The 12,474-nt window shown below is 37.0% G+C and overlaps 1 protein-coding gene and 1 long non-coding RNA gene across 11 annotated transcripts in view; one reads left to right on the top strand and one right to left on the bottom strand.

Annotated features, from left to right (window-relative positions):
* LOC135200299 (uncharacterized) overlaps window positions 1-12,474 on the bottom strand; it is a 444,923-nt gene that overhangs the window by 397,390 nt on the left and 35,059 nt on the right. The gene's annotated exons all lie outside the window — the stretch shown is intronic.
* The window catches only part of LOC135200298 (paired box protein Pax-6-like), a 208,736-nt gene that overhangs the window by 178,233 nt on the left and 18,029 nt on the right, over window positions 1-12,474 (top strand). The gene's annotated exons all lie outside the window — the stretch shown is intronic.

The following is a 12,474-nucleotide window of genomic DNA, read 5'->3' as shown; positions in this document are numbered from 1 at the left end:
CGTGCCCTTCAATTCTTTGGCTTTAGCATAGTTTTAAAACAGCCTTGAAGAAACGATTGCATAGGAAAACGTCCACATGATTTACTTGTGCACGGAACTGGTATGTTCCATATAATATTAGCTGTAGTAATAAGATGGAAACTCTAATAAAAATTAAATGCAATATTTAATCATCATTGTTAAACAACGGACAGAAGAATGCAAAATAAATTTTTTTACATATATTTTCATATTTCAAATCCTCCTCCGTCTTAAATCCGTCCATAATATTTATTTGCTAATTACCTCCCTCCCCACCAACAGTGCCAACAATTACCGGAAACTCAAGTCAGTAATTATTTATCTTGTTAATTAGGCCCCTCAGGAGTTTTGTAGTGAGCCTCTCCCTTTTGGGAATGGAGGACCAACGACAGGCGTCTCTTAAAAAAGTAAAAAGAGAGAGAGAGGGAGAAAAAAAAAAAGCTATCCACCTCGACCATTCTCCCTCCGCCGTGGTGAAGGATCCTCGTGGGTCTTTCATTCGCCCTTTGATGGGGGAAATGATCAGTCTTAAAGCATGGCGGTGAGGCCCTCGCATCAAAAGGGAGATCAAAGGGATGCCGATGCTGGTTCAGAGATCAAATCTCGATAATGAAAGAAGGAAAGACGAAGGCATAAATGAAAGAGTTCCTTCTATGCCCATAGAAAGCGGCCCCGCCCCTACCATACCCCTTCCAGACCGATCTCAGTCTCCTTCACAGATAATCTTTCTCATAAATCCCTTTTTTTTCTCCCCTCCCCCGAATGGGTGAAAAAGTAAATCGTATCATGAACTTGAGAAAAAAAAAAAATTAAAATAAAGGCCTACATCCCAATCAGGAATTAAGATACGATGTCCTCTCCCATGACAGTGAAGATAATAATAGGCATCAGTCAGATGCCTTAAAAAAACATGTACCAAATAAGTGCTTACGCACACATTCTCTCTCTCTCTCTCTCTCTCTCTCTCTCTCTAATATATCGCTCTAATCAATATATATATATTATATATATATTATATATATATATATATATATATATATACATATTGTGTGTCTAATACACGTCACCTTTCTTACATTCACAAATACTAAGTGAAAAGTCTAATACACGTTACCTTTCTTACATTCACAATTACTGAGTGAAAAATACCCCTTAAAATCAAATTCACTTCACCTTGGAAATAAATTGGAACCAAAAGGTAATTATATACGATAAGGGCAAGGCAAGAGCTCAAGTGTTTATACAAACATCTGCCCCAAGGAGAAAAAATAACGAAGAACACCTGATTCTTTAAGACAAAAGGAGAAAAGTCTCAAATGCTTCATGAACGGCTACGAGAGTATAACAAATGCACTAAAAACTTATTTCTATTTTTATATGTTAAGACGTGGGTTAAGCCCCTTCATCTCGCTTCTGAAATAATGGTCTAAAGGGATTAAAAGCCAGGGAAGTCAAATGCATTTAATAGCTTTTCTGGTATATGGGGTGTGACGTATGGAGGCAAACGTGTTTCTACTAACTTACATTTACGTACATTTCACATGCATGTATATTGAATACGTCTAGAAATGCTTCATTTTCAAATCAACTTCCCTTTGCAAGCAATGTCAATTACATTATAAACACGCAGCGATGTTTACTCATAAAACCCCTCAAAATATGCCAATTAATAAACGTAAAATAATAAAATATAGCTGAAGGAGAAGCAGAGTATTAGTGAAAATAAACACCAAAGTGGCTTATATTCTGAAAACATTTCCATAAGCTAAACAAAATTACATAATATAATGAGTAATATAAGTAGTCAATGTGAATCTGTGATATCAAGCATCAAAATACATTACTACAAACTGACAAAAAGTGGTAGAGCAAGCATATGGCAAGTACATGTGGAATGGAATAAGGAATTTATGCCGAAGGTCAAGCACCGGGACTTATGAGGTCATTCAGCGTTGAAAGGGAAATTGAGAGTAGAAAGCTTGAAAGGTGTAACAGGAGGAAAACCCTACAGTTGAACTGTGAAACCATTGTTAGGAGTGGGTGGATACCAAGATGGAAGAGAGAAAATGGAGGTACAGTAAAAGCAATGAAAGGAAATACAGGGTCGAAAGAACGCTGCAAAGAGCCTTCGGTAATGCCTACAGTGCGCCGTGTGAGGTGTACTGACGGCAATACTCCCCTAAGGAGGCAAATGCGTGTAATCTTCATATAAATCGTCAAAGTATATGTAAGAGCGATCGCCATGGCATTAAAGCAATCTAAACGTACGGCTTCCCAATTCAAGCTGATCCTCTCCGATTGTCTTTTCAACAGATTTGGGATCAAAGCCAGTCAGATCAGAAACCTTACAACAAGCACCACATCACGAGACAAATCCGCCCTCTCGTCTGACACACAATGACAACAGTTGGTTCCCTACTACGCACGATGATTGTTTCTTTCGAGAGTTAATCAGTGTTGTCATTCTCTCTCTCTCTCTTTCGTCTGGAAACTCACCTCTCTTATTAAACTATATAACTCGAGAATTCTTGCAGTAATTCCGTGCCATGGTATTTTTTACAAAATCACTTGCATTTTGCCTTGACAGAATTTCGAATTTATTCTCTTAAATGCCTTTCTTTTAGTCATAAAAGAAGAGATTTCTACATACTATCTGGGTAAGCAACTAGACGACCGCATTGAAGATTATCTCCGACTTTTTTTGTATCGTAGAAACTGTAGGGATATAGGGTGTCCAAAAAGTCTCCCTGGTTGTCAAAGAAGCGTTGGTGACTTGTAGCAATTTCTTCGTGGTACATCATATCAATGACCATCCTTAGTGTATCGCCAAAGTTATTTTTCATTACATTAATCCACGAATAATCCTATCTTAGTAGTTAGATTAGTTCAGTGCGAATATTTACTATTCTTTCGATGGCAAGACGAAATAATATTATAAGGACCAGGCACTGAGAGAGACACGAATGAACAGATGTCATGATATATGGGTCCCTACTAGCAAGGACAGGAGACTCTCGCAAAAAAAAAAAAAATAAAAAAAAAATAAAAATCTCTTCCCCAAGCCCCTTCCCTTCCCCCCCCCCCCCCTTAACTGCCTATCCCATTTCCCTGCAAGTTAAGCTGTCCATCGAAGATGGTATCACAAACTAAAACAAGACCGGGACAACTGCGAAGTCTTGCCAGCACAAACTCGACTGGGAGGGAACTTTCACCCCACCAGTGTCCTCCAGCGAAGGAAGCACTCGACACTTAGCTGGCAACACTGTTTAAGCTATTAACTTTCAATGGCTTTTGAAGCCGAAGTTTCATTCAAGAACATGATTAGCCTTCCTGGCGGGGGTCACCCCATGTTAACGTCCTACTTGAACATATGTCTAAATGTTCGGCTGCTTCTGCTGTTTCCAGTCTCCCGGCAACTCCTCCTCTTCTTCCTGTATCTCTTCTCGCGCGATTAGAGGATGACGCAGTTACTGCACTTATTCATTGGAAAGTTTATCTCACCTCTGACCTTTCAGCTGCAACACAGAGAACAAACTTGCCTTGTATTACAAAACAGATTCTCTCTCTCTCTCTCTCTCTCGACAAAAAAAGCCATCAAGTTCACGGAACTCTTAACCGAAGTACCAACAATTACCTAACGAATATTGTTTCCGCATCTCTTCGATGTTTTTTCACTGTAAAAGTCCTTGGTCTATTCGACTAGAAAGACGGGAGAGGTAAATCCTACTGCTATTGTTCTTCTCTCTTTTTCCTTAGATGGAAATACTTTGAGGCATACAGACGACATACAAGCACATTTAGGCGTCTGTCTTGATTTTGTGTCCGAGCAATGTCAACGCCGTAATTCCTATGGTACAGAAGAAATTTCAAATGCAATTTAAATGAGAGTTTAGTTCAAATATAACTGACGTTCTGTTTAATAAGCCTGCAGAAATATTTGATATCGACGAATCTTAAAACAATAAAAAAAAAATATCTTATGCGGAGCTTACAACATGCAAGTGCACACTATACTCGTATATTCTGTGTGTGGGCGTGTGTATATATATACATACATACATATATATGCATTTGTATATGTACAGATATGCATATATATGTGTGTGTGCGCGCGTTTGTTAAGAGACTGCTACCTGCATTATCTTGATATGGAGAGCCAGAGGGTGATTTCAGTAAATAAAGCGATTGAATATGCATTAAGCATTCACACCCATTATCTTATTAACAAAAATACCCTTTATTCACACCATTTTGAATTAATTAAAAGATACATAATGATAACACCAGCATTCCTAAGATATAAACACTTATCTTGAATATCACTATACCTAGGATTTTCATTCTTTTAAATTTCTGCATAAAAATTTGGAAGGTTCATCACTAAAGGAAAATCTTGAAGAAATCGCCCCAGACGAAAATTGGTCTAAAACAAAAGTTCAGAGCATTCGGAGGTTATTATTTAAATTAAATGTTATGAAAGCCCTAATCCCAAAGCAACCTTCTCCCCATAACATAATATTTTTGTGATCTTCGTTATTATTTAATATTAACAATATAGCAACCTATAAAAACAGAATGTTGGTTATCAAAATTTCTTGAATCTCTTCTCTGCTTGCAGTCGAAAATCAAATGCAATTATTTTACATCAAAATTCATACTACAAGTACAAGCATGATTATATACGACCTTATGGCATTCCTTTTATATGTAATTCAAACTGTTTACATTTCAGTCTGTTTCAAAAGAAGAAATATGAAATATAATCATAAGTCTGAAATTCTACTATAATTATAACCACAGAAATAATAATAATAATAATAATAATAATAATAATAATAATAATAATAATAATAATAATAATAATAGAATAAAAATTTTGAAAATTAATTATTCCAAGTGAAGCTCAATTAAGCGTGAAGGCAGCTCATAAAAAATGAAGAATGGAAAAGAGAAAAGTCTTCCGACACAGAAAAATGTCAATTAAAATCTCAAAACACTGAAAAATGCAGAGCAAATAATGAAAAATCTATTTGAACATTCAACGATGATGAGATATAAGGGAGAGAGGGGAGGAGGCGTGAGGGAAATGGGGGTTGGAGGGGTGGGGTGGGGGTGAGTAAGGTAGACATAAGGCGATGATGGCTGGAGAAGGAAGTCACACAGGGAAGGGACTTGGAGAGCGGGTGGGGAGGAGTAGGGAAGATCCTTAAGAGCAATCAGTGATAATGGGTAAATCTCTCTCTCTCTCTCTCCGCTATTTCACTTTCAAGGACCTACATCCGAAACTGCACCCCGTTACTGCCGTCACTACCTGACTCTCTCTCTCTCTCTCTCTCTCTCTCTAACCCTTCATGGCTCTGTTTGCATTACTTTGTTTAGAATTACCCCATCTTAACTATGTCACCCAGATAAGGACCGATAGTAAACCAATCAAGATACAGACGTGTTACGAAAGACGAAAAAAGACAACTACGGTATTCGTTACTTAATAATAATAATGACAGCAACAGAATGACCTGCTTGTAAACTTTCATATTATTCCTGGCTTTTAAAGTAACACCTCCCAAGGCCGAGTCGGTAGCGCCCTGGTGGGCTCCAGCTCCCACATGCAGCAAATAGCCTCCTGCCTGGGAGGAGAAACGGTTTAGGAATTCCCTTCACTTTTAGCAGGAAATAAGAGAAAATGGCTCAATGAACCGAATTATAGAATTTTAAATGGATTTGATTCTTATAGTGCCTTTTCCTTTTGCAAGTGCTCAAACGCATTTTCCATAAATCCTTTCTCACAATTCGTGATTTGAAAGGCACAAGTAAATAACTACATATCAGTACCCAAGAAGGATATTTGAGGGTGAGTTGATTATGAATAAAGCGAATATCCACACACTATTTCAGTTAGCAATCGCACATCTGAAAATCAATTGCAGCTCTCCTTAGCGGCAAGATATTTCTTGGAAGCTGAATTTTAAGTATATTTGCAGTTGCTTGCTTGGCCGCCCCCCATCCCTCTCTTTCTCTCCACATTTATATATATATATATATATATATATATATATATATATATATATATATATATATGTGTGTGTGTGTGTGTGTGTGTGTGTGTGTGTGTGTGTGTGTGTGTATGTTTTTGTGTCTGGGTTCGATCCCGATGTGTCAGAAATTCATATATATATATATATAAATATATATATATATATATATATATATATATATATATATATATATATATATATATATATATATGCGCAAAAGAAGAAAAGCCTCAAAACACAAACACGAACGGGTAGTAAGAGAGAGGGAGGGAGAGGGGAGGCTCTTCTATCTGAATACACAAGTCCCTTGGAAGCCGTCACCCGTGCCACCACTTAGCAGCAGGTACGGGTGGGGGTGGAGGAGGTAGAGCGAGAGAGAGGGGTAGGGAGGGAAGTTAAAGGATGATGATGATGATGATGCTGGCCACTTAACGGAGGCGGAGGATGAGGAGGAGGGGGAGGAAGAGGAAGAGGGGGAGGGGCAGGAGGATGATCAGGAGGAGAAGGTAGAGGGGAGAGGAGGCCATAAGGTGAGGGGATAGCGAGGGGATGGGAGAAGAGGTCGGTCCAGCCAATTAAGTGTTCACTAACCCCTGCGCTATTAGCAGCTAATAATCCACAGCTTCTGTATCGATCGGGGAAGTGAATGGCATTTAGCAAGACAATAGAAGGAGAGAGAGAGAGAGAGAGAGAGAGAGAGAGAGAGAGAGAGAGAGAGAGAGTTTACGGGAAGACGTTTATATTTTTATGGTAATGTCTTGCCTGTAGGTATACAAACACACTTCTAAGATTTTATAGCTCATATTAGACATATTTCCACTTAACAATTATAAATTACATTACGCATAATGCTTATGATCATAAGTAAATTCCCAATTTTCATTGACTTGCTCTTTGAAACAAATAACGTCTGTTCAATGTTCAATAGCTGTCAAGAGAAGACATACCCCTCATCATTAACCTGTTGATACCACAGGCGTGTTCACACTCACGCAACCCAGTGTCCTTACGTAGCCCAGGCCCGAAAAAAAAACCAGAAACGTTAGAGCGGAGGGGAAACGATTGGCGTTTTCAACTCCGAAGGCTGAAACAGATCGCCTCTCAGCGGACAGAAGGTTATAAGAGTTGTGGGAAAACTTTGGGAATCGGCTTCCCATTATATGAGTCCAAATTGTTAATCTGCGATGACAAATTTCACTGACTTTGTCGTCTAGTTTGCTTTGAAGATGGCTGTCTTCCCGATGGTCAAGTTTACAAGTTTTATTCGTCAACATGCTTTGCGGAAACTACCCTTTGTATCCATTCCTTTCTAATGTCTTTTGCATTCATCTGAGATTGGTGTTTCTTGGGACTTTTTTTTTTTTTCTCCAGTGACGAAGAGAAGTTTTCTTCCTCGATCTTCAGTCCAAATCTTCGTTTTAACGAAGGCTGCCTTGCAACCAATGGTCTGCTAGTGGTTCGGTAAGCCTACAATTACTTCAGAGATCTGACTTCCATGACGGACTAAGAATGAAAGGCAAAACTGCTGTGGAGTGAAGAAAACCGAAAACTAAATGAAAAGAAAAATATCAGTCAGTGGAGAGATGAAGAAAAGTTTAAATATTGATGGAATTCCAAAAATCTACCATCACTAACTATCATATATATATATATATATATATATATATATATATATATATATATATATATATATCTATATATATATATATAGAATAATTATCACATCGAACCGTGATCCATTATATATCAATTCAAGCCTACAAATGTCCTTTAATATCTAAATTCACTTTACCTCCCAAATGATATATTTTCATGGTAGACGGGGTTTCATATCGATTCTAATTACGAAAGCATCCAGATCGAGGGTGATTTGTAAGGTCAGAATCGATATGAACTTATAGCGTCTCTGTTGGCTGATTGGATAGCGTCACTGACTTTCCTGATTTCGTCCCCGTCCACTTGACGGTGGTTCGATCCCATGGGGGGACGAAACTATTATCAATTAAATTCCCATTCGGTACATATATGAAAATATATCATTTGGGAGGTAAAGTGAATTTAGATATTAAAGGACATTTGTAGCTTGAATTGATATATATATATATATATATATATAGTATGTATCTAATTTAAATTTTATGGTAGCTTGATCATTTTCGTGTCAGCCATTTTCAGGAGAAAACAATAATTTCCACATCAAAGAATATTAGCCATTTACCAGGAAGACATTATTATCTTAGGCAAGAAAAGTTGTAGTTTTGTCTTTTAAGACATATACTATATTATATATATATATGATATATATATATATATAATATATATATATATATATATATATATATATATATATATAAATAAATCACTCATGACAAAGCCTTAAAACGCCAGCACTCATCTCTGATAAGATGGAGACATCGGTAATACCAGAAAGGAGGGACCTTATTCTACTCAACACCTCCAGCCTTCCCAGCACTTGAGGGCTTTACCTAATCCTTTGGATGTTTGCTCAACTGCTCAGCTAACATCAATATTGGCTCGGAATAACAGAAGCGGTTACAAAAGGGTCAATCTTCATTTTTTTTTTATTTCCGTGGTTATTAATTACTCAAGAGGTAAAACCTCTGCATCTGCAACCACCTTTTAAATATTCGTTTGGGTGATGATAATGATAATGTTCTTGACCAGGATAAACGAGATAAATAAATCTATCCTCATGCGCGCGCGCACGCGCAAGCACACACATACACATATCTACTATATATATATATTATATATAAATATATATATATATATATATATATATATATACGATGATATATATCTATATATATACTTATATATAATATATATATTTATTATATAGATATAATGCGTGTGTGTGAATAAAACCGCACTATAATGATGGAATGACCAATAAAGTTGTCGACATTTTGAGTTAAGCGAGAGACGCTCGCAACTAACAGGCTTACGGAGCTTCCGAGAGAAACGACAGCGACACATCCCATTAAAAACGACTTCTTTAGGCAACTGTCCGGTAGATAAAATGACACATGGAGAACCTTTCTTCACCGTTGAGTCCAAGGAGACTAAAATGGTCACATTCGTAAAACTCAAGTTTTTTCTATTATGGCTTTTAATATATATATATATATTATATATATATAATATATATATATATATATATATATATATATATATATACACACACACACACACACACATATATATATATATATATATATATATATATTATATATGAATGAATTTGATCACATCAGCGTGATTCATATACAAGCATTAGGCTACAAAGGTCCTTTAATATCCAATTCGCTCCACCTCGGAAATAGCATATTTTCATATTATGTTAACTGAAGCGAATTGGATATTAAAGGATATTTGTAATTTAATACTTATATATATACATACAAACACATCAGTAAAAACTGATAAAATAGAAACAAAAACACATTCGTAAAAATTGCTAAAATAGAAATAATCACGATGGAAGTGGCCTTATATGTAAATCAACAAGTACTCAGAATCAAATACATAATTGGTCCTCTTTTAATATAATTACCATCAGAAACATTAATCATTCGGACGAGTCTACGAGAGACCGGTGTCAATCATAGGCCCCTCAATAAAAAAAATAACATTAATATTTATAAAACATAACTGGGCTTTCAGTTCCACCCGCCTCCCCCCTCAAAAAGGCCTCCGCTTAGGCTACATTTTCTGAGCCTTTGGCCATCGACCCTCAGATCTCTCTCTCTCTCTTTCTAGCGATTATTTCCGGCGATACTAAAAGACGAACGACAAGGGTCTGTTAGAGCGTGTGTGTGAGAAATGCACGTTTGTTTCTGCCTTCCATTAATACAAGATGTAATTGCTTGGTGGAGCGTAACGACCTCATCACAAGTCACGTGACTTGGGGATTAAGTGCAAGCGATTGGCCAGCGTCTCGATACTTCCTTCCATATCCACCACATCCACCTTCCCCTCCCCAATCCCACCCTCCTCCCCACTTTAGGTTATTGGTACTTTGTATTACTACGCATATTATGTGTGAATTTCAGCTCATCGCATTTTATCACAGGAGTCGTTTGTCTAATAAATGGCCAGAATCGATAGCGCCAACAGAACCGTCTGGATTACGCATTTTCTCATGCGAAGCCCTGTACTATGTATAATTTGGGCTTCGTTTCCCGAGAACACATAATTTCCCAGAGATAGAGAAGCTGAAGCTACAGCCCCTGCTACCTCTACTACTACGTACTTCTTTCACCAGCGAGATATTAATTTTGGGGTCAGTCACTCATAAATGTTGTTACCAATCTGGCTTGTTACTAATCATGGAGGAAGCTGGCGCCGTGTTTAGTACTGCCCCTCGGGGATCGAAGTATTATATACACCCATTTCTATATCGTGTGGTCGACAAATTATATTCATAAACGATATCTTCCTGCGGCCATCTACTTTACATTTACCATGCGGTGTTTAATACCAGCACCTCGGAGCAGGTGACGCGTAGATAACAAGCGAAAGTAACACCGAAATGTTATCCAGAAAGACGTTAAGCAATCAAATATAAACCCCTGTGAAATCTATTTATACATGAAAAATAATGAGCCTTCTCTTCGTCGGAGCGCGATAATCAAGTCAATAAATACACATCAGTTTCGACCAGAACCATCTCCTTTATATAACATTAGAGCTCGTCCAATAAACAAAAAATTCCCATTACTGGCAATCTAGAACAGCCCCTCTTTTGCAGTATTGCCAGCCGAGAGGTAAACACAAAATCCCAATTATCAAAAATCCGCGGCAACCCAAACATAAAAGCTGTAATGGATCGAATTTCACACTTCACTCCGATTGCACAATACAATTTGTGGTGAGGATCGTAAGTCAGTTAAACAGGCACAGGAAATGCCAAGTCTGGTGGAATCCTATAAACCTTTAATTTGCTACGAAATTATTTTCGAAAGGTTGTTGGAAAAAACAAACTAAAAATGGCAATGGGGAATCCCCCTCCAAATGACCCGAAAGCTTATTTGTGAATGTTGCACTTTTCCTAGAAAAAGGTAAAAAAATAAATACTTCCTACAAGTAGCAGCACTGACATTTCCAATTTGCTTACAATATAAAAAAAATCGTTTGTCAGTTTCCGTGCTTTCATATTAAATAAGCACAAACATGACTCATTTACTCGTTACATTAACATTCAATCTGGATACCCCAACAACAGGTCTTTACAATTACGACGAAGGTCAAAATCTTCGAGATTAAATAGTTTCATAGCTCTCACGCCAGTTACACCTGTTAAGACCACAGACACCATAACAACATTAAGAGAAGGAAATGGAGCCTACTCTTACTCTCAGGAAACTCAGTGCATGCTTTGAAGCCTTGCTGCCTTATTTATGGATAATGATTCCATGAAGGTCTTCACAATCGTTGAGTTGTGTACTGCATTTTGAAGCTGCACAACTGATCGTTTGTGAAGAAGCAACATTCAGTACCCAAGTGTCCCTTTAATCTTTTGACAAAAAATCTTAGCTTCATTCTTTTTGGTATCACTTAACAAAGGTACATGAAGCATTACTTTGATGTAGTTCATAATCTTCACTTAGGAGAAAGGAAAGCTCCTTTATTTGTGCTAAGCTGTTTTCGTAAAAGAGGGCATGCTCTCGAGAACAGTAAGGCAGGTCACTGCAACATTCATATTGTAACTGATAAATATAGGGGTAAATCTACTGAGTAGTACAAGCCTCACTTGCTTTACATACATACATACACACACGCATGTGTGTGTGTGTGTGTATACCGCATCCCGGTGGAAAAGGCAGCGCACATTACATAATTCGGCGAGTGCTACTCAAGTACGTTTGAAGAGTCCATAGAAATGTGTTAGTTTTAGGTTATGTACATTAATACACTACTAGCCTTTAAAACCATATTACTTCTAGTTACATAAACGAACCAATGCAGACCAAAGTTAAAGCCTAATTGTGTACAGACCCACGAACCACAAACAATACACCACACACACACACACATACACAACAACACCACACACCACAAACTATATAGATATATAAATCAGTTATAGTATAATTATTAATAATATCAGCTATAATATATATAGCGATTATTATTATATATATATATAATATAATATATACACATATAAGTGCACAGTTACATACACGTGGTATGTACGTATGTCTCATCAGTAAAATTGTGTGTGTATATATTATATATATATATATCATATATATGTATATGTGTGTGTGTGTGTGTTTATTATATATATATATATATATATATATATATATATGAGATCAATGAAAGAATAAAGAATATTATGTAGAGCACCTACAAGTATTTAGAATAAATAACACATCCGGGTGTACAG

Source organism: Macrobrachium nipponense, chromosome 26 (genome assembly GCF_015104395.2).
Source record: "Macrobrachium nipponense isolate FS-2020 chromosome 26, ASM1510439v2, whole genome shotgun sequence".
Taxonomy (NCBI): domain Eukaryota; kingdom Metazoa; phylum Arthropoda; class Malacostraca; order Decapoda; family Palaemonidae; genus Macrobrachium; species Macrobrachium nipponense.
Note: the sequence above shows the minus strand (reverse complement) of the source record. Positions and strands in the feature narration are given on the sequence as shown.